This window comes from Meles meles, chromosome 13 (assembly GCF_922984935.1).
Source record: "Meles meles chromosome 13, mMelMel3.1 paternal haplotype, whole genome shotgun sequence".
NCBI classification, from domain to species: Eukaryota; Metazoa; Chordata; class Mammalia; order Carnivora; family Mustelidae; genus Meles; species Meles meles.
Genome location: NC_060078.1, coordinates 34,093,791 through 34,115,688, shown reverse-complemented (window position 1 = coordinate 34,115,688; position 21,898 = coordinate 34,093,791). Strand labels below are relative to the sequence as shown.

Here is a 21,898-nt window from a genome sequence, read left to right as displayed (position 1 = left end):
GAGTAGCTGAGTGGGGTGTGTTTGGTGAGAGTTAAGTTATTTTTCTTTAGGACATGTTAGGTTTGAGACACCTGGTAGACAACCAAGTGGTGATACTCAGTCGGAAGTTGAATGTACATGTTTGGACCTCAGGGGAAGAGAATGGATCTGGAGATTAAGGGTATGATGTTTATGTGTTTATGTAATGTTTATGTAAATATTCATCTACAACATATTTTTTTATGATTGAATCATGATCCTGTCAGCAAGCCCTCTTGGTCAACTATAGACCTCTGACAGTTAAAACTGGAAATAGACAAGACCACTTAATTCATGTTCAAACTAAACCCTGTTGTGTTTATTTTTTATGGTACTTTGTTAATGCATTGACAGAGATGTTTGCAATGACCAAAACATTCCAACTAGCAGACCAGAAAAGCCCTGAGAGCAATAGAATGTCTAGAAGACCACATACCACGACATTCCCTTCCCTGCCCATAATTACCACTGAATACGTATGGACCTTCACCCATGATCAAGTGCTCTCTGCCTGCTCTCTCATGCTACCCCTCTTAACCTCCCCCTGTAAAAATCTAGGTGTCCACCTTGCTGGCAGAGAAATTGGTTGGTAAGTCTTGAGGCTGCCACCTCCCCCGGTTGCCAGCACTTGAAGTAAATCTCTCCCTTTCTCTTTTCCAAGCCCTCATCTCTTGAGTTATTGACTTCTCTTGGGATGAGTTTATCCAAATTTGTTTGGCAAAAGTCTGGGAAACATCCAGGAGCTGTGTCTTCAGTTTGTCCAGTCTGCTTGGGGTTCTTCGGGATGGGGCATTTGGCCACAGCAGCACTGTAGGGCTTACATGTGTTTCCTGAGTTAGTGGTTATGACAGGCCATTCTGTAACATTCCATTGTATTTATATGTACTGTATTTTTTCTTTAAGATTTTATTTACCTGAAAGAGAAAGAGAGCACGAGAGGGGAGAGGGTCAGAGGGAGAAGCCGACCTCCCTGCTGAGCAGTAAGCCTGATACGGGACTCTATCCTGGGACTCCAGGATCATGATCTGAGCTGAAGGCAGTCACTTAACCAATTGAGCCCACCCAGGTGCCCCTATATGTACTGTATTTTGTGATGAATAATTTTGTTAATCCATATTTTAGACTAATTCCTATAGGGTATTTGCAGTAAAGTTTTGACATTAATGAGAATTAGCTCTATTTGCGCCAATTAAGGGCATTGTCCCTCACAAGACTTTCTGCATTTGAGATGCCAACCACAAGTTCAGGAATCTCCAGGCCATCTGTATTTCTGACCAAATTCAGGAGTTCTGAGCTCCTCAGATTTGATAATTCACTAGAACAACTCATAGAACTCAGGAAAGTGCTGTTCTTATGATTACAGTTTTATTATAGCAAAAGGAACCAGCAAAAGGGAGAGATGCATAGGGCAAGGTCTGGGAGATTCCGAAAAGCAAAGCTTCTGAGTCCTCAGGATGTGTCACACTCTCAGCACATCGATGTGTATTACTAACCAGAGAACCTCGCCAACTCTGTGTTCACAGTTTTTACTAGGATTTCATTAGGTAGACAGGAATGATTGAATCATTGGCTGTATGTTTGAACTCTGTCTTCAACCTCTTTCTATTCCCCAAAGGTCAGGCTAATATCATGTGGCTCAGTACACCAATCCTTTAATCATGTGGTTGGTCTTTCCAGCATGGGCAGCCCTCATCTTGAAACTAGGGGCCCAATGTCAGTCACTTGGTTAGCATAAACCCAGTGTGGCTGGAAGAGCCCACCTTAAATAACACAGACACTCCTATCAGTTGGGAAATTCCAGAGATTTAGAGGCTTACCTCGCAGGAACCAGGCACACAGACCAGTCAAATTCTTTATTATACAATAGTGTTAAAACCCAACTCAGTTATTACATCCTTTGGAAAACCTTACTTAGACTTTCCAAGGGCCTTTGTTCACATCTCTGTTACAGTTTTTCTTTTTCCCCTCATTAGTGAACACTTTGAAGGTCCCCTGATTTTGGTCATCTTTGTGTTTTTTTTTTTTTTTTTTTTTTTTTGTCATCTTTGTATCTCAAATATTAGCACTATATCTGGCTTACAGTAGTAAGTAGGCTCAGTAAGTATTTAATGAATTACAATATTTAAGCTATAGTTCAGGAGAGGAGAAGTTCAGTGTAGAATTATCTTATTAGAATTTCAAAGATCAAATAGAATTGTGGTCTCACTTCATTTCTTCTTATTGCATTCATCACCATTTGCTCTACTTGAACATTTTTATATCTTTCTAATGTGGACATCAAATATGCAAAAGAAAAAAGGAGATTTTGCTTTTTAAAATAATATATCAACAGTATTTAAAGAGCAGCCGTTTCTAATGCATTTAAAATATACCAAATTTCTACTTAAACAATTTATAGAGACTGCATTGTCATATAACATAAATATTATCATGCTGAACCTCAGAGAATCTTTGTTTCCTTCTGATGTGAAGGGTGAATAAGTTCTGGGCGCCTGCGTGGCTCAGTTGTTAAATGGCTGCTTTCAGCTCAGGTCATGATCCTAGGGTCCTGGAATCGATCCCCATATTGGGTTGCTCAGCGGGAAGCCCGCTTCTCCCTCTTCCACTTCCCCTGCTTGTGTTCCCTCTCTTGCTGTGTCTCTCTCTGTCAAATAATAAATGAAATCTTTAAAAAAAAAAAAAAAAAGGATGAATAAGCTCTAATGTCCTCTAGTGTGCCCTATCTGTGCATAGGTAGAGAGTACTTAGTAAAAATGGAATAATATTCCCTAAACCACTCTGTATTAAGATAAATATAAATATAAATACAAATATAAATACACATATGCACGCACACATGCGCACACACACACACACACGGATTATCCAAGTATATTTATGGGATGGTTTCCCACTCATCTTGATTCAGGGTGCTTTTAATTCTTTTTTAAAAATTTATTTTAAGGGGCGCCTGGGTGGCTCAGTGGGTTAAACCTCTGCCTTCGGCTCAGGTCATGATCTCAGGGTCCTGGGATCAGAGCTCTGTATCGGGCTCTCTGCTCAGCGGGGAGCCTGCTTCTTCATCTCTCTCTGCCTGCCTCTCTGCCTACTTGTGATTTCTTTCTCTGTCAAATAAATAAATAAAAATCTTTAAACAAAATTTTATTTTAATATATTTATTGTTTGTTTTAAATAATGACAGTTTAAAATAGTGACACCAACAAAGCCAGTATCATTATTTAAAATGTTTAGCATAACCAGAACCCTGCTGAGAAATGTAAGATTATAAAATTCATACAGTTTTTAATTCATCCATCAAATATTAATTAAACATCTAAAATATTCCAGATACAATATTAAGCCCTGGGGACTCAAAGATTAATACAGCATGATAACTAACATTAAGAAGCTTATAGCTTTTGGGGCAAGACACAACATTCATCAGATCACTGAACAATGTATGGAGGTTAAGTTAGAGATTAATGCAGTGCTATGGGGTGCTTACCACGAGTGTGAATATAGTCTGGAGACCTTCCTGGAGTGGAGTGGTGGTGTGTGAAAGTGGGCATAGATGCTTTGCAAACTATAAATACTATGCAAATATAGGCAAGTATTATTGATAGGTGTTCTTAACAAAGAGTTCCACCTATAGGAAAAGATAGTTAAATAGTCTAAAGTGGAAAATGATTACTCATTTTTGCTAAGACTTATACTGCTTTTTCCTTGAATGGAGCTGCTAAAATACTACCTTGTGACTAGTGTTAAGGGAATGTCCAGAAAAAGCAAGAAAAAATTACCGGTGCATTTAGCATAGAATTTAACTTTGAAATCATGTGGCCCCGGGCTGTACATTGTAGGTATTAGATAATGTATATTCAGTGACAGTCACAAACTTGGTCATTGCTTCCAAATAGTATTAAGACCTTAATTCCATAAGGGTGATTTTAGTTCTGCTTCCATCTGAAGGAGCATCCATCTGTAAGCCTTGCTTTTCCTTCTGTACACTGGCAAAGGACAGTGGAGAAGCCAACACACTAAACTACTGTTTGTTCATGGCCAAAGATGGTACTGATTTTGTAGCATCCTGGACACTTCACATCCACCCATGAAGTAGGAATTGGGGCTCTGCATGAGGCACTTCTTGTGCTTACTCTTTTCTTCCTCCAGGGATGGGTAGAGGAGGTCCTCTCATTGGGAGGTCTCATCACTGGAAAGCAAAAAACAAAAACAAAAATAAAAGCAAAAACAAACCTAATGTCTTTATAATTTTTATCTAGGCTGGTTCGTATGAGACAGTATTTCACTGGGATGTATCCTTTTTGGAGAAGTAAAGACACTAGAAATCATTTGCATGAGATTTATTTTTTCTCTATTACATAATTTTTCGTTTTCTTTTTGTTTAGAATTTAAAAAACATTTATTTATTTATTTGAGAGGGACACACAAAGAGAGCACAAGCCAGGTGAGGGGCAGAGGGAGAAGTAACTCCCTGCTGAGCAGGGAGCCTGATGTAGGGCTGGATCCCAGAACCCTGAGATCGTGACCTGAGACAAAGGGAGATGCTTAACCATCTGAACCACCTAGGTGCCCCATTACATAATTTTTCATTTGCATGAGATTAAAAAAAATGCATTTTAAGAAATCTGATTTTTTAAAAATTCCTATCCTTTTTCCATAAGCTTTTAAACACATTATTTAGAACAGTTTTTACCGATTTTTTAAACTGATTTTTATTCTTATCCTTTTTTCATAAGCTTTAAAACATGTTCTTTAGAACAGTTTTAGATTACAGAAAAGCTGAGATGATAGTATGGAGTTCTCTATATATTTCCTCATCCAGTTTTCATTATTACTAACATCTAGAGTAGAGTTATTGCAGTTAATGAATCAATATTGGTACATTATTATTAAACACTTCAAATTTCCTCAGCTTTTATCTTATGTCTTTTCTTTGTTCCAGGCTCCCATCCAGGATACCGCATTAATTTAGTAGTCATGTCTCCTTAGGCTCTTCTTGACTGTCACAGATTTTTCTTGTTTTTGATGACCTGATAGTTTTGAGGAGTACTAGTGAAGTATTTTTAGGATGCTTCTCTTCTGGAATTTGTCTGATGTTGTTCTCATAATTAGACTGGGGTTGTGGGTTTTGAGGTGTGTTAACCTTACTTTTTTTAAGAGATTTTATTTTATTTATTTATTTATTTATTTATTTAAGATTTTATTTATTTATTTGACAGAGAGAAATCACAACAAGGCAGAGAGGCAGGCAGAGAGAGAGAGAGAGAGGGAAGCAGGCTCCCCGCTGAGCAGAGAGCCCAATGCGGAACTCGCTCCCAGGACCCTGAGATCATGACCTGAGCCGAAGGCAGCGGCTTAACCCACTGAGCCACCCAGGCGCCCCAGAGATTTTATTTTTTTGATAGAGAGACACAGCGAGAGAGGTAGCATGAGCAGGGGGAGTGGGAGAGGGAGAAGCAGGCTTCCTTGCAGACCAGGGAGCCCATGCAGGGCTGGATCCCAGGACCCTGGGATAATGACCTGAGCTGAAGGCAGATGCTTAACAACTGAGCCACCTAGTTGCCCCTGGGTGTGTTAACCTTAGAAATAAAACAGTCTTACCAGCAACACTGTTTATTTTACCAGCAAAAATACTTTTATTTGGGAATAACAGAGAATTGCAATTCAGGCTATGCAAGCTATGGCAAAGCCATAGGCAAATCTCACAAACAAAGGAGTGGAACATTATTTTAATGGAGAAAGAGGAAGTTGGGAGGGGTTGTTTTGAACAAAAGTCCATTGGAGAAAAGCAAGATTGTAGGGAGATTTTTCAAAGCCTGAGTTGCAGAATTAGATTTTTTTTTATATGAGACGCAGTTCTCTGTTGGGACCTTTAGTTGACGATTCTTTTCCAGTGATGATTCTTCTATTGGATTTGTAATTGAGTTTCTCCTGTAATTGATATTGAGTGGTACAGCTCCCCCTTCCAGCCTCCCCTTCTAGCATCTGGAGTCTACTTTAGTGAGGTTTCCCTTTATTAGTTTTCACGAGTGGAAGATCACAGACACAGTGCTATTCTTACCACATCATATCAAGGGTATATATTATCGACATGATTTATCATTGTTGATAATGACCTTAATCACCTGGCTGAGGTCAAATTTCTCTGCTAAAGTTAGTCTCCTCCTTCCCTTTTTCTATGCTGTACTTTTTTTTTTTTTTAAAGAGAGAGCATGGGGGAGGAAGAGAGAGAATCTTAAGCTGGCTCCACACCCAGTGCAGAGCCCAGCATGAGGCTTGATCTTATGACCCCAAGATCATGACCAGAGCTGAATTAGGAGTCGGATGCTTAACTGACTGAGCCACCCCGGTGCCTGTCCATGCTGTAGTTTTTGGAACAAGGTCTCCATGCACTTAAGGAGTGGGATTTATGGTCCCCATCTTTGCAGGTGGAGTAGCTGATAAATTATCTGGAATTCTTTTGCAAGGGAAATTTGTTCTTCTCCATTTGTTTATTTAATGATTTCCTTATTATCAGTATGAACTCGTAGATTTTTATTTTATACTTTATATTTTATACTTTGTTTTATTCTTATTTTATACTTTAGATTTGGCTTTTTAAATTTTATTCTTTTTTATTTTATTCTTATTTTATACTTTAGATCTGGCTTTTGGAAGCTCATTCCGTTTGTCTTCTGTGTCCCTTTCAGATACCTCTGTCAATTAAGGATTTTTGTTTTATTTTTACCATTTCCTTAGTTTCTGACATTACAAGATGCTTGGGCTTATTTTGTGTATTTCCTTTGCAGTCCCGGAATCAGACATTTCTTCAAGAAAACTGGGTTTCTTTTGTTGGAGAGTGGTATTAGGAACTAAGTTGGTGTGCTTGTTACAGCTGGGGTGTCATTGATTCTAAGCATTCTTAGGTGACAGAATAAGTAAATATATGTGTATATGCATACATATAAATCTATACATATTTCTAGATGTAACCATCCATATTTTTATTAGATGAAATACAAGTTCATATTCTAACTCTAATCCATTACCACATGGATCGTTTTAGCCTTTTCTTCCTGCTTGTCTGTAATCTCCCATTCCAAAAGTGAGAAACCTTCTACCATCCACCACTCAGTTACCTAATTATTCAGGTTCAGTAAACATGTATAGTGGTTTGAGAATTGTTAACCTTTACACCTGTGGGAAACAGCTTTATTAGCTAGAGTACAATGCTAATGCGTGGTTCCCTGTGCTTTTAGTCTAAAAGACTCCAGTAATTTCCAAAGTTATGTAAGTCAATACCTTTATCCACTGTCCTCTTCAATGATGTTGTTTCATAGTTTTGTATATTTTTATTATGGCAAATTTCAAACATATCAAAAATAAGGGAAAGAATACAATGAACCACATGTACCCATCATCAGCCTCAAGAAAATTATTAAATTCGTGATTAGTCATGTTTTATCTGTATTTCCTCTTATGCCTTCCAGTCAACATGTGATTAAGAGGGAACACAAGCAGGGGGAATGGGAGAGGGAGAAGCAGGCTTCCTGTGGAGCAGGGAGCTGGCTGCGGAGCTAGATCCCAGGACTCTAGGATCATGACCTGAGCCAAAGGCAGATGCTTGATGACTGAGCCACCCAGGTGCCCACCCTCATTGGTTATTTTGAAGTAAATCCCATGTATATTATTTCCTCTGTAGATATTCCCAAATGAGATGTAAGCATAATTTAACCAGTCCCCTATTGCCAGTTTTTATTTATTACAAGTAGTGCAACTATAAATATCCATTTATATTTATCTTTGCAACTGAAGGGTGAATTTCCAGAAGTTGAATTGTTGAGACAAATATATAAGCATTTAAAATTGAGAACTACTGCCAAATTTATTTTAATACCACCAAGAGTAAACAAGAATTTATCCTTCTCTTACCTTCACCTACACTGATTTTGTCCAACTTTTAAATATTTGGCAATCTGAGATCTGAAAAATGATATATATGTATCTTTTTTTTGCATTTCTTTAATTATAAATGGATAGGACATTTTTCCTATCTTTAGTGGTCTTTTTTTTTTCTTTCTGTGAACTGTGCAATTAAATTCTTTGCTTGTTTAAGAAAAGGAAATAAATTGTCACGAAGGTCCAATTTCTTTTCCTAAACCATTAATACTGTGCTGTCTTATCTCCCTTTTCCCTTACTCCTAGTTCAGATTGCCAACTCAGGAGTGGTATTTATGTCCCTTCAATGAAGGTAGATACCTGCCCACTTTTTTTCTTCTGTCCTCTTTTTACCCACCAAAGGTTCTTAGCTCTCTGTTTTCTGTGAGCTCTGGATATAGATTGTCTATCGAACAGATGGGTTCTTTTTTTCCCAAGATTTTGTTTTTCTTTGACAGAGAGATTGAGAGAGAGAGATTGGGAGAGAGAGAGCATAAGCAGGGGGAGTGGCAGACAGAGGGCAAGGGAGAAGCAGGCTCCCCACTGAGCAGCGAGAGCCCAATGTGGGGCTCTATTCCAGGACCCTGGGATCATGACCTGAGCTGAAGGCAGACGCTTTACTGCCTCAGCCGCCCAGATGCCCCTCAAACAGATGGTTTTTAAGTCAGCTTCTGAGGGAGTCTTCTAGGGAAATATGCCCAAGAATCCAGAGGAAGGATTTCTACAGACGTGGGGGACTGTTGGTAATTATTTAACAAAGAGAATGCCCAGGGAATATCACTTCAGCCTGCTTTGTTCATTTGTTTTTTTTTTTTTTTTTTTTTTTTTTTTTAAGATTTTATTTACTTATTTGACAGAGAGAGACATAGCGAGAGGGAAACACAAGTAGGGAAAGTGGGAGAGGGAGAAGCAGGCTTCCTGTGGAGTAGGGAGCCGGATGTAGGGCTTGATCCCAGGACCCTGGAATTATGACCTGAGCTGAAGGCAGGCACTTAACAACTGAGCCATCCAGGTGCCCCTGTTCATCTGTTTTGTCTTTCCATGCAAACACAAGACATGAACTCTGACTTTTGCTGCTGTGCCCTTTTGATGGCATTTTCAGCCTTCTTTTTGTCAGAGTGAATTATCTGTCTCCATGTACTTTGGACATAAGTGTATTCAATAGTATTATTGTTGGTTTCTTCATTTAGGGAAATGGTGATTGCATTCTGTCCTGGATTAAATGACAATGTCAGAGTATAAAATGTAATGACAGACTGATTTTCTTTGCTTTTATATTCTTTAAAAACACCTGTTCAAAATCTCGTACACATAAAAGTTGTTTGCCAAGCATTTGAAGCCATCTAGTTTACCAAGTGGCAGCTGCTGCTGTTCATTGGGCAGAGTGTAGAAAGAGTTCTCATATGGTTCTCCCCCACAGTTTATCCTATTATTAATTTTTTATATTAGTATAGTTCATTTGTTACAAGTAGTGAACCAAAATTGATATGTTGTTATTAGCTGAAGTCCATAGTTTATTCATATGTCTTCAGTTTTTACCTAATATCTCTTTTCAGTTCCAAGTTTCTATCTAAAATTCCACATTAGAGGTGCGCCTGAGTGGTGTAGTTGGTTAAGCATCGGACTTTTGGTTGTGATCTCAGTGTCATGAGATGGAGCCCTGCATCGCTCCACACTTGGCATGGAGTCTGCTTAAGATTCTCTCTCCATCTCCCTGTGTCCCTCCTGCTTGTGCCCTCTTTCTATAATAAATAAATCTTTAAGAAATGTAAAGTTCTGTATTACATTATTTGTCCATTCTTGCTGGCTCCTCTTAGCTATAATGGTTTTGCATACTTGTTTTTGATGATCTTGACAGTTTTGAAGAGTACTGGTCAAGTACTTTGTAAGATGCCCCTCTATTGGAATTTGTCTCATATTTTTCTCATGATTAGACTAGGGTTGAGGTTTTTGAGTAGAGGATCACAGAGATACTGTATCATTCTCATCCAATCATATCAAGGGTATGTATTATTGATGTGATTTATCATTCTTGATACTGAGCTTGATCACCTGGCTAAGGCACTGGTGGTCAGGTTTCTACAATGTAAAAGTTAGTCCTGCCTCTTTCGGTACTCCATTGTTGACAGTTTTTCATGTTCTCATTATTCATTTGTATATTTTCTTTGGAGAAATATCTACTCATATCCTTTTTTAATTGGAGTTTTAAAAGGCATCCATTTATCCTTTGGATTGTTTTTTATTACTCAGTTGTAAGAATTCTTGATATGTTCTAGATACAAGCCCCTTATATATAATTTGCAAATATTTCATCCCATTCTTTGGGTTGTCTTATTAATTTTGATGAAGTCAGATTTATCTATTTTTTCTTCTGCTTATGTTATACCTAAGAAAACTGCCTAACTCAAGGTCATGAAGATATATGCTTATTTTTTTTATAAGTTTTATAGTTTTTATTCATTTGGACATTTTACCCCATTGTGAGTTAATTTTTATGTGTGGTGTGCTTCAGGAGTACAACTTCATTCTCTTGCATATGGATATCCAGTTGCCTCAGTGCCATTTGTTAATGAGAGTGTTCTTTCCACACTAAATTGTCCTGGCACAACTGTTTGATGTTTAAGGTTCAGTTAAATATAGCGAAAAATTTAACATGTACTTTTTAAAAAAAAGATTTTATTCATCTACTTGACAGAGAGATAGAGAGAGAAGGTATGAGTAGGGAGAAGGAGCAGAGGAGGAGAAGCAGTCTCCCTGCTGACCTGGGAGCCCAATGCAGGACTCGATCCCAGGACCCTGGGATCATGACCTGAGCTGAAGGCAGATGCTTCACCGACTGAGCCACCCAGGTGCCCATGGCATGTACATCTTAACAAATTATTGGTAACTCTGCCCAAAATCAGTTGAAGTTTGCTCAAGTATGGTAGAAATCTCAGAGGCTTTCACTACTGTTAGAGAGGACCAAAAATATTCAGGAAACAATATTGCCAAAAATATAAATTACTCTGCTGACACTTGCCACAATTGTAGACTCTAGGGTTCTCTCTCTTTTCCTTTTTTTTTTTTTCTTAAATATTTTACTTATTTATTTGAGAGAGACAGTGAGAGAGAGCATGAGTGACGAGAAGGTCAGAGAGAGAAGCAGACTCCCTGTGGAGCTGGGAGCCCGATGCGGGACTCGATCCCGGCACTCCGGGATCATGACCTGAGCCGAAGGCAGTCGTCAAACCAACTGAGCCACCCAGGCGTCCCTCCTTTTCTTTTTATTTGAGTGTAGTTGACACACAATGCTATATTAGTTTTGGGTGTACAACTTAGTGATTTAACAGGTTTTCACCACGAGTGTAGCTACCATCTGTCCCATTACATCATTAGTACAATATGATTGACTGTATTCCTTATGATGTGCCTTTTATTGACTTATCTATTTCATTACTGGAAGCCTCCCTCTTCCCTTCACCCATTTTGTCCCTACTTCCAGCAACCATCAGTTTATTCTGTGTTTATGAGTAGAAATATATGTATTTGTCTTTCTCAGTCTGACTTACTTCATTCAGCATAATACTGCCTAGGTCCATCCATTTTATCTCAAATGGCACAATCTCACTGCTTTTATGGCTGTGTAATATTCCATTGTATATATACCATATTTTCCTTATACATTTGTCTACTGATGGAAACAGATTGCTTTCATATATTGGCTATTATAAAAAGTGCTGCAATAAACATAGGGGTGCATATATCTTTTTGAATTAGTCTTTTTGTTTTCTTTTTCTTTTTTCTTTTTTTTTAAAGATTTTATTTATTTCTTTGACAGAGATCACAAGTAGGCAGAGAGGCAGGCAGAGAGAGAGGAAGGGAAGCAGGCTCCCTGCTGAGCAGAGAGCCTGATGTGGGCTGGATCCCAGGACCCTGAGACCATGACCTGAGCTGAAGGCTCAGGCGCCCCATATTTCACATTCTTATTGCTTTCTAGGAGCTTTCAGTCTAATTTAAGAAAATTTAAGCCCTTGTTCTAGAGATATGTTGGTCAATATTCATAATGATAATGCTCTTTGAAGTAATTTTTAGGATGCAAAATGTAATTTAATATATGAATTTAAAGGATGGTGATATTGTAATAGTAGAAACCCAACTAAATGGTCTCCGACTGCCTTTCCTCTTTTTTTTTTTGAGAGAAAGAGAGCATTTGCATGAGTAGGGGTGCGGAGGAACAGAGGAAGAGAGAGAATCCCAAGCCTGAGATCATGACCCCTGCTAAAATTAAGAGGATGATGCTTAACCTACTGAGCCACCCTGGTGCCCCTTTCCTCTTTTTTTTTAAGAGTCCATTTGTGTGAGAAATACACAAGTTTTCTTGGATGGTATTACTACCTAGGCCTGTTCTTAATAGCCAAAATTTCTCCAAAATATGCCCTTAGAATCAGGGTTTTTTCCCCTTTTTTTTCTCTTGTCTGCGATATACGTCTTCTCAGTACTATGTATTTAAGTGAAATGATCAGATATTTAAGGTATACACACTATCACTGTGAATAAATCTCAGAATGAAAACTAGATACAAATTAGCTGTATAGTTTTTCTTGTTTTCCATGGACTTTCTAGTATAGTCTCCCTTAGAGTATAAGGTAAAAAGCTAGAGTATTTTTGGGGCACCTGGGTGGCTCAGTGGGTTAAGCCTCTGCCTTCGGCTCAGGTCATGATCCCAGGGTCCTGGGATCGAGCCCCGCGTTGGGCTCTCTGCTCAGCAGGGAGCCTGCTTCCCTTCCTCTCTCTCTGCCTGCCTCTCTGCCTAGTTGTGATTTCTCTCTGTCAAATAAATAAAAAATATTAAAAAAAAAAAAAAGCTAGAGTATTTTTGAGGGATTCCTTGTTAACTAAGATCAAGTCTGTTTCGTAGTTTCATTTTCCAAAACTCCAGTTTTACAGCTCTGAATTAAGCTCCATTTTTTCCCCCCCTGTGAGCATATAACCTAGAGATCAAATGCTACTGTTTCTATGGGCTTCCATTTGATATAAACCAATCTCTACCCTGTTCCTCCCCACTTCAAGCCTCCATAGTTTATTTAGAAGTCCACAGACTTCTTCACTACCCTCTGGAGTGCTAGAATCAAGAGGCTTTTATTTTCCAATTTGGCTCATACTCTGGAGCCTCTCAGCTCTTGCCTTTACTGCCAACATCAGTATTATCATTAGCATCTCAGAAATAAAAACCAACAAAAATGGTTTTGCTTTGGGGTTACTCCAGGAGGGAGTCACTTTGGCTTTTCTTAGAGAAATTCTATTTTTCTTTTATGACTTTAAGAGAGGCAGAATGTTCTTTCATTAAATTGAACATTCTGCTGTACCCTACCTCACTTGCTAGTGGAGACCAATTATGAAAGGTTGTAGTGTCAGTAGGACACTACAAGTAGGAACTTTTTAGCCTGTGTTCTTCCATTAAATCTGCCTCTACTCCCCATTTCTCTTGATTGCTTTATTCAAGTCTTAGAGGTAGTTTGTTCTTGCTAATGATATTTATATTTTTTTTCCCCTGAGGTCTTTATCTCTTATGGTCAAAGGAAGGCTATTATATGTAATACTCCTTGCATAGTACTTGAACAATGTGACAAGTTTTGTGGAAGGACAATTTGAAAAAGTACTGGTGTAACCAGTCATCCAGGTTTAGGATCCCAGGACATTTAGACATGACTTCTGAAACCATATATATCACTCTCTTGACCTAGCAATCATGCTCACAAAAACCTTCCTATAGGCAGTTTGGCACTTACTTCGCAGACACCTGTAGTTACTCAATTTATTTTAGGTGGAGAGGCCCAGTGGTTGATGCAGGGTTGTCTCTGTTTGCGACAGAATCTCCTGTGCAATCTTTTTTTTTTAACTACTTATTTATTTATTTATTTGAGATATGCAGGGGGAGCGAACGGCAGGCAGAGGGAGAAGGAGAAGCAGGCTCCGCGCTGAGCAGGGAGCCAGCTGCTGGACCCAATCCCAGGACCTAGGATCATAACCTGAGCTGAAGGCAGAAGCTCAACCCACTGAGCCACCCAGGTGCCCCTCTCCTGTGCAGTCTTGAAAAGGTAATAAGAAATGTCAAAATATAAGGGAGCCTGGGTCGCTTAGTTGGTCAAGTGTCCCAACTCTTGATCACAGTTCAGGTCTCAATCTCACAGTTGTGAGTTCAAGAAATAACTTCCAAGAAATAACTCATGCAAGGTGGAATATGATTATATAGAAGAATTTTACATGAAGGATTTTCTGAAGGGCTTCAGAAGAGATTACAACCTGTTAGGGTGAGATTTTCCTGTGGATCACCTCCCTTGCCTGGCTAATACATGAAAAGTCATTTATGTAGTTACATTGTAATCAGGGTTGAAGATCTCTAATTCTTCCCCAGTTACTCTAGTTTTATTTGATTAGCCCTACAACAAATATATAACCATCACTGAATGACTTGATTAGAGAGTTTGACCTGGATATTTGTATATTCTTTTTTTGCAGTTAGCACTAATCAATAGAAATTCTGTGTCTCACACTTTGGAATGACATCTCCACCCCTACCTACCACCAGGAAACCTGAGTTAGAATGCTAATGGTTAGCAAAAGAAAAGCAGTATTTTTTTTTTTTTTTAATTTGGGCACTCTTACTGTTGTGAAAGGAGTGTTTTAGTTTAGTATATTGTTAAAATGTAAGAACTTAATTAGTTTGGGGCAGTGCCTGAATCCGTTTCATTTTACTAATAAATCTTAATTAAATCTTTTTAAAAGTCAACTCATATTTTCTCTTGCAACCTATAGAAATACAATAGACCTTCATATTTGATAAGGCTTCTGCTGATGAGTTTTTAATATGACTATGCTTATAAAACAACTCCTTTCAATAAAGTTATTTTATAACTGGGTGTAATACGTAGAAGGGTGTGTGTTGGTCCTCTGGGGCTTTTGTGCCCTGCCTGCAAATATAAGTTCTGGTCTGACTGATCACATGTTTGGAGTCAGGACTCTGTCTGCTATTTGTTCTTGGTGATATAACTTGGCTTCTTCCCCTGAGAGAGGGGTGGAGATCTTTCACTGTCCTTGCCTTTGGTTTTGGCAACCTTTGAGATCCCAAGCATTTTAGAATTGATTCTTGAATTCAGAAAGCTCAGTTCACACAATAACTTTCTTTAAGAGTATGTCTTGTTTAAGGAGGTGTTTTGCTTTTTAAAGTGATATAATTTAAGTCCAGACAGTCTTGGAATTCTGAATTAAGGATTCAAACAATGACATTGTTTTGGTTATTCTCTAAAGTACTATGAATGTGTCTTCTAGTGCTCCTTTTGAGTGTAGTGCAAAGGACTATTTTTTAGGGCTGGCTCTCTGGAAGCAGCTGCTACTCTGCAAACCTTATTGTTACATTGCTGACCTTTGTCATCAGGAATGCCCCTAGAGAAAACAGACTCCCTAATTGTTTTTCTTAAGCTCTTATGAAGTTTGTGATATGTCCTTTCAAGTTGCTTTTGGTTACTTTCTTAAGTTTACTTTGTTTACATTTAATTGGAGGCCCCATCTTTTTAGCTTTATCATAAATTGTCAGTTCTGAGTTCCTGGTAGGTGGTAAAAAAGAATTGCCCTTTCCCTGTTATCCTGTTCTGCAGGAAACCTTTGTGCTTTAGATTCACAGTTTCCCATTGTTGCTAGTTGCAGTTGTCTCCTCCCTTCTGTACTCTCCCCTCCCCGCAACTCTAGCTCTTCCCTTGGTCCTCCTCATTCCTGGTTCTTCCTTGCCCCATAAATGCCCTTGGGATTGCTGGAGTTTGAACATGCTGTCTGGTAAGTTAATTGTCTGTGTGGCAAAACTGCAAGTAGATAAGGGATTTCGTCTTTGTGTCTGGTCATTCTTTGTGAAGTGTTGCTTTTAACAGCAAAGGTTTAAACTTTGAAATTGAGGTTGTAGGGCTGTCTTCACTTTCAGGAGAGCTTCTGTCATATGACTGTTGTTTTTGCTCTTCGCTCTTGTCTATTCAATTGTTAAGGCTTTGGAAACGATTTTTATTATTGCTTTAAAAAACATTCTCATAGATTTTCTTGAGCTCATTAAGATTAAAGCAAATGTTATGGGTTTAATATTTTAAGTTTCCTTCAAATGGAAGTATATTTGTGATATTTTTATATTTATTTTCAGTATTACCATACTGATAAAAGTAATAATGAAGAAAAGATCTATTTTGTGGCTGAGGGGGAAAGTAGCATTTGCTTCTAGACTCAGAATGATTCTTTTTTCCTCTCAGCAGAATATTTTTGGCAAAATTCACTAAGACTTTAGTATTATGTTCTTAATTCTGGGAAATGGTTCGCTGAATACTTCATGATAACAAATGCTTCTGGGAATTATTTTTGGGGAAGTTAGATTTGTTTATTAGCTCCTGCTATAAAATCTCCAAGATCTAGAATCCTTTTGAGAGTAAAATATTAATATTTAGTGTTCAGATTGAGTTGAATATCACCTTAATAATGGACTTTATTATTTCTTTGTGTTGTATGTTTTGATCCTCAACTAAGAAGCACACACCTTTGGTTCTCAAAAAGTATTGCTAATTAAAGTCATTTTTATGGTAGACAATGTAAGGGAAAACTTGTTTGTGGGATGTTACTTACTGTTCAGTTGAGTCATTTATTCAAGTGATAGTTGTGCTTGTACTATAATGATTTCCTGAGTTTCTGTGATGTGGCAGGTGCTAGTTCCTATGCTAAGTACTTTGCATTTACTTCTGATTCCCAGTACAACCCTGCCACATAGGTAGCATTGTCCCTCTGGGAAGCAGTCATGCATAGGGAGAAGGGACATGGGTTTTTATTTTCTGCAAAATGAGAATAATCCTCATTTAGATTTCAGTAGATTTCAGTGGATTTCAGTAGATTTCAGTGGATCCCTGTCCATTCCTCCACCTTCTGCCCCTGTAGAGTTGGGGTTCTTTATAGATGCCCTTCTTTTCTTGGTATCCTCTGTCACCTTCCCAGTCATGTGCTTGGTCTTTCACACTGGAATTGCTTGTGCCATTCAGTACCAGTGTTCTCCCAGCAGTAATGAGTCAAGCTGGTGCAGTCAGTGGCTTCCCTTCCTATTTTCCTCTCGTTGATAGAGCCATCATGCTTTCATTATTGTTTGTGCCGAAAGAATTTGGATAGTGGTGTATTTATAATGATTCATAAATAGTGCAGAGCTGCAATCAAGCCCTTGAATTTAGGAAACTTAGGGGCTTAAAAAATTAAGGGAAAAAATTTCTAACTCTTTTTTTTTTTAAAGATTTTATTTATTTACTTGACAGAAAGAGATCACAAGTAGGCAGAGAGGCAGGCAGAGAGAGAGAGGGAAGCAGGCCCCCTGCCGAGCAGAGAGCCCGATGCGGAACTCGACCCCAGGACCCTGAGATCATGACCTGAGCCGAAGGCAGCGGCTCAACCCACTGAGCCACCCAGGCGCCCCAAAATTTCTAACTCTTAAGTTATTGAGCCAGAGGATAATACAGGGCAACTTCATGCAAATCATAGTTATCATTTTGCCTAATATAGTTATCATTCTGGGGCCTAATTTAATTGCTATGGATTCTCTTTCCTTTAACCCCTGCTGTTACTAGTTTGATGTCATTAGCAGTGTGTTTTAGAGAGAACATTGTGTTAGTCCTTCTGGCCATAAAGAAGAGTATCTTTATTCCACAGACCTTTTGGAAACAGATTGTATGATTTAGTACGATATGATTTATATAGTAGATTCAGGGAAGAAACAGAGAGATGATTTATCATACTTATAACTGAGTTAATCTCTAAACTGAAAAACGTGTTTCACAAAGTTTAGTTCTTCATTTATTCTTTTATTTAACAACTATTGAGCATCTCTTGAGTGTAAGGCAGTGTACCTTCCTATATTGTATTCTAATAAAGTACAGATATATTGGTTAAGTACTGATTAATGAAGTTCCTGAGGGAGGGAATATGTCCCAATTGGAAAGAAGCAGTATTTAGACAATTCTTTGGGAAATGATTTAATATAAATGACTGTTGCTTCCTAATAGGTGTGACTATCATTAGTCTCTGTTACTGTAAGTTGCCAGCAGAATGGCTTTTTCAAACAGTTTTCCTGAGTGGAAAGGATTACTTGTATTAGGTGGTATTGGAAAGATGGGAGCGGGAAAGGGAGTAATATTCCTTATTGAGCAAAATGCTGGATTTGTACACAGAACACACATTTTTTGTGTGTGTTTTAAGGGGATTAGTGGCAGATGAGGTTGGAAATTGTACATGGGTTAAGATTATAGAAGGTCATTAAGGCCAAGGAGTTTTGACTATGTTTTGTCACTGAAGTTTTCTAAGCTAAACAGTGATTGATCAGAGTTTGCTTTTGGTAGAGTTTTATAGACAGGATTAGAAAGGTAATGGAAGTCAATACAGTAGTCTATGTGAATTGTATTGAGAATGCATTATTTTTAGATTACATGTGCCCTCATTTTGATGTGGTTGTGTTTGTGCTATCAATTATAGTTTAATGTCATAGGATTTTTACATTAAGTTTATGTGTGTGTTTGTGTGTGTAAAAGAGAAAGGAAGAAGGAAAGAGAGAGGTATAGGGGATGGCCAGTTATGATTTACTTTTTTTTTTTTTTTAAAGATTTTACTCATTTATTTGACAGAGAGAGATCACAAGTAGGCAGACGGCAGGCAGAGAGAGGGGGAAGTAGGCTCCCTGCTGAGCAGAGAGCCCGATGCGGGGCTCGATCCCAGGACCCTGAGATCCTGACCTGAGCCGAAGGCAGAGGCTCCAGCCCACTGAGCCACCCAGGTGCCCCAAAATTGATTTACTCTTTTTTTTTTTTTTTTTTTTAAAGTAAACTCTGTGCCCAATGTGAAGCTTGAACTCAAGATCCTAAGATCAAGAGTTGCATGCTCTATCAACTGAGCCAGCCAGGTGCCCCCTCAAGCCATCATAATCGGAGCTCCTATTTAGTATTGTCCCCAAGAATTTTGCATATATAATTTTGTTGAGTACTCTCAGCAGATCACCTTTACTGTAGGTAGTAAATGATCTGAAAGTGATGGAGTGGGTTGTGAAATGTAGATTCATCTTATTCTTTATCATCATCATCAAAGCATTTATGTCTCACTAATACCAGGTACTGGGCTAATTATACATGTATGCATTATCCTCATAGCAATTCCATGACTTAGATGTTATTTATTAATCCCAATTTATTGATGAGGTACCTGAGACTCCAGTAACTGATTCAATAACTTGGTCATGATGTTGTTAGTTGTTAGACGGTGGAGTCCAGACCTGTTCCACCTTCTAACTCTGGATCCCTAAGTTGTATAATTCATATTGTGTTCCCTGGGAATGGTACCCCTTGGATGTCCATTGTGAGCATGGTGTTTCCTGAGGTTATGCAATGTAGTTGGCCCTGCAGAGGCTGCACTTTTAACCACTATGTTCTTTTTACTATCATGCTGCCTCCCTCAGAAGTCAGTAAATTATCTATAGAGCTCTGGATCCTTATAAGGATGGACTAAGTAGCCTGCAACTATTATTTCTTGTTTTTTCAGTTATAACAAAGTGAAATATATCTTCTTGCTCTTTTATTTTCTTCCTAACTGGTTTTGGGAAATTTGCTGTAAATGACAGTTTTCTAAGTTCTTATGAAAGGAAAAATAAGGCTTTCTATTTTTTATCAGCATACAGTTCTTCTTGTTGTACATGATGTAATAATTTGAAGCTGCCAAAGTCCAACCCTCAGGAAATTGTTTGAGTTGAGTAACTGTATTCACTGGGGAGTTTGAGATAACTAGCCCATAAATCAACAAATAGCTTAGCTTTTTTTAAATGGTTGTAGATGTTTATCTGTCTTTATTTTCAAGCTTGAATCAGAAGCAAATATTGATTTAATTGATATAGTCTCGATTAGGAAAAATCTGCAGTATCTCAAGCTAGCTATGGGCATTTGGGGGGCTCTTTTACTTAAGGAAAGTCAGAATTTATTAAGGTGTTGGAATTGGTTGTTCTAGGTACTTATTCCTTCAAACAAAAATTTTCTCTTTATTAAACTTTCAATGATTCAGTTCCTATTATATTCAACCTCTGTAAAAAGATGCCCTTAAGGAATATATGTTATAGTCCATGTACACAAATAACTGTAACATGAGGGAGGATGGGAATGCTCCACATGTACTGGGAGCACAAAAGAGGATGAAATGAGTGAAAATGGAAAGGTGGGAGAGGAAGAGAATCTGGGAAGGCTTTTTTTTTAATATTTTATTTATTTATTTGAGAGAGAGTGAGCGAGAGAGAGAGCAGACTCCCTGCTGAGCAGGGAGCCCAATGTGGGGCTCAGTCCCAACACCCTGGGATCATGACCTGAACTGAAGGCAGATGTGTAACCGAATAAGACATTCAGGCGCCCTCTGGGAAGGCTTTTGATGCAGCTTTTACTTGTAGGATACTTACGATTTTTTTTTTTTCTGATACTTATGATTTTTAACAAGAAGAAATGGATAGGAAAGGCACTGCTGATGGAGACAATATTAGAGCAAGGCACTGAGGAAGTAGAGTATGGAGTGTATTATTATACAGAAATGAGTCCAGCTTACTTGGAGTGGAGGATGAGTGAGGGACACATAATAGGTGCTTAGTGAAATGTCTGATCAATGAATGAGTGAGTAGAAGTTGTGGCTGAAAATGGTGGTAAGATCTAAATTCAAACTTTGTGCAGGCGCCAGACATATTGAATTCAATCTACAAATAAAAGTTAATTTTATACTGGCAGAATATGTGAATATAGAAATATGCAGTATAAAAGTCACAATCATGAGAATGGGTCAATAAGGAAAAAATGCTGTCAAAGTAGGTCCAGTTGACTGCTTTTTTTTTTTTCTCTTGAAGTTTGCTATTTTTCATGATTTTGCCCTGTTAGTATTAGAATAAGAAGACAAGAAAAAGTTAAGGGAGAGAAACTTGTAAAAAATTCTTCCATTAATTTTCCCCTTCATGAATTAGAAAATTACCATTTTTCTCTAGCTGAAAGAATGCCCCTTCTGGGAGCCATTGAAGATTTTTGAAAAGGGGAGTAATGTGATATTTTAGGAGTCCTGTGGTAGCTATATGTGGGATTGGAGGCTTGGCAGTGAATCAGTAATGTGGTGCCCTGGTCCAGAGGTGGTGAGGATCTGAACCTTAGCAGCAGCCACAATGAGAATAGAATGAAAGGAAATAGATATCCAAATCAACTCCCTTATTTCTTTTTTTTTTCTTTTTTAAGATTTATTTATTTATTAGAGAGACAGAGATCACAAGTTGGGTGGGGCAGAGAGAGAGGGAGAGAGAATCCTCAAACAGACTCCCTATCAAGCTTGAAGCCCAACGCGGGGCTCCACAGGACCCTGAGATCATGACCTGAGCTGAAACCAAGTGTCGGCTGCTTAACTGACTGAGCCACTCAGGTGCCCCTAGCTCCCTATTTCTAAATAAAAAATAGTTATCAGTTATTTATTTTTTAAGATTTTATTTATTTGACAGAGAGAGAGCATAAGCAGAGGGGAATGGCAGGCAGAGGGAAAGGGAGAAGCAGGCTCCCTGCTGAGTAAAGAGCGCAGCACTGGGCTCATTCCCAGGACCCTGGGACCGTGACCCAAGCTGAAGGCAGATGCTTAACTGACTGAGCCACCCAGGGGCCCCAGAAATAGTTATCAATTATTGGACAACTTTCATATTGTTGGTGTCGTAGGTGTCTTCAGTGACTGGTTACCTCTGGTCCAGAGTCATTTCATTGTATCTTTAAGTCAAATGAGTTTAAATTCTACTTTTGGCTTTACTTTGTGTAAGAAGATGATGAATTATAGATAATATATATATGAATTATGGATAATTTAGAAAATACACCAAAGGATAAAAAATCCATAATTCCATCACCCGAATAACACCCCTATTTTTTAATATTTATTTGAA

The 21,898-nt window shown here is 38.3% G+C and overlaps 1 protein-coding gene and 1 pseudogene across 5 annotated transcripts in view; one reads left to right on the top strand and one right to left on the bottom strand.

Moving 5' to 3' along the window:
- USP54 (ubiquitin specific peptidase 54) overlaps positions 1-21,898 on the top strand; it is a 101,050-nt gene that overhangs the window by 8,126 nt on the left and 71,026 nt on the right. Inside the window, exon 1 of one of the 5 annotated variants that reach the window (XM_046027330.1) lies at positions 6,346-6,364. The exons of 1 other annotated variant lie outside the window; for it this stretch is intronic. The gene's annotated coding sequence lies outside the window, so the exon portion shown is untranslated. Of the gene's footprint in view, positions 1-6,345; positions 6,365-13,948; positions 14,010-15,687; positions 15,742-21,333; positions 21,394-21,898 lie in introns of those variants that run through there. 3 more of the 5 variants (XM_046027326.1, XM_046027323.1, XM_046027325.1) reach the window with 3 other exon arrangements.
- On the bottom strand, positions 3,942-7,611 carry LOC123955373 (annotated as a pseudogene).